A 732-nucleotide genomic window follows, 5' to 3' on the forward strand; every position below is an offset into this window, starting at 1 on the left:
CTGCGAGCGTCCTTGCTGACCCGGGAGCTGACACACCGCGTCCGATGAGCTAAGGCATGTTGGACTCAAGTTCCCGCTGAAGAAATGGAGGCCCAAGGAGGCGAAACTGTTTTCTGAGCTCATGCATTCATTCATATTCAAAATGTCTGTGCCAAGCACTATGGTGGGCCCCCGTGGATATATGCAACAAGAAAAGCAAGAGTTCTTCCTCTTGGAGCCAGTGAGAGAGACCTTAAGTCAACAAGTGCACAATTTCAGATGGCAAAGCTCATGCGAAGACAATAAAAAGGGGGACGGGATAGAGAAGACTGGGCATGTGGGCGTTTGTTTTAGGTCTGAGGAAGTGGCTTTTGAACTAAGATGTGAAGGATACAGGATCTGAGGACCCAGGTTGCAGGAAGCAGAACCAGCAAGTGCAAGTGCTCTGAGGCAGACAAAAGCCTCTGGGAGGGGAAGGTGAGGTGTACTCAAGAGAGAGGAAGAGAGCCTGGGGTTGCAGGAAGGAGTAGGGGGTCCACAGATCTGCACAGCTGTGTGGGCTTGTCAAAGAGCACGAATTCCAATAGCCAGTTCTGTGGGAAGATGGTGGGGGACAAGGTAGGAGGTGACTCATCTGATGTGTGTTCAGCAACCTTTGGCTGTCCCAGGGAGAACCCACTGAGGGAAATAGGGAGAATGAGCAAAGTGCAGCCAGACAGACCCAGAGAGGGACTCCAGTGCAGGTGCAGGTTT

The sequence above is a fragment of the Carlito syrichta genome, unplaced genomic scaffold (genome assembly GCF_000164805.1).
Source record: "Carlito syrichta isolate Samal-C Ts95f unplaced genomic scaffold, Tarsius_syrichta-2.0.1 Scaffold305647, whole genome shotgun sequence".
Classification (NCBI taxonomy): domain Eukaryota; kingdom Metazoa; phylum Chordata; class Mammalia; order Primates; family Tarsiidae; genus Carlito; species Carlito syrichta.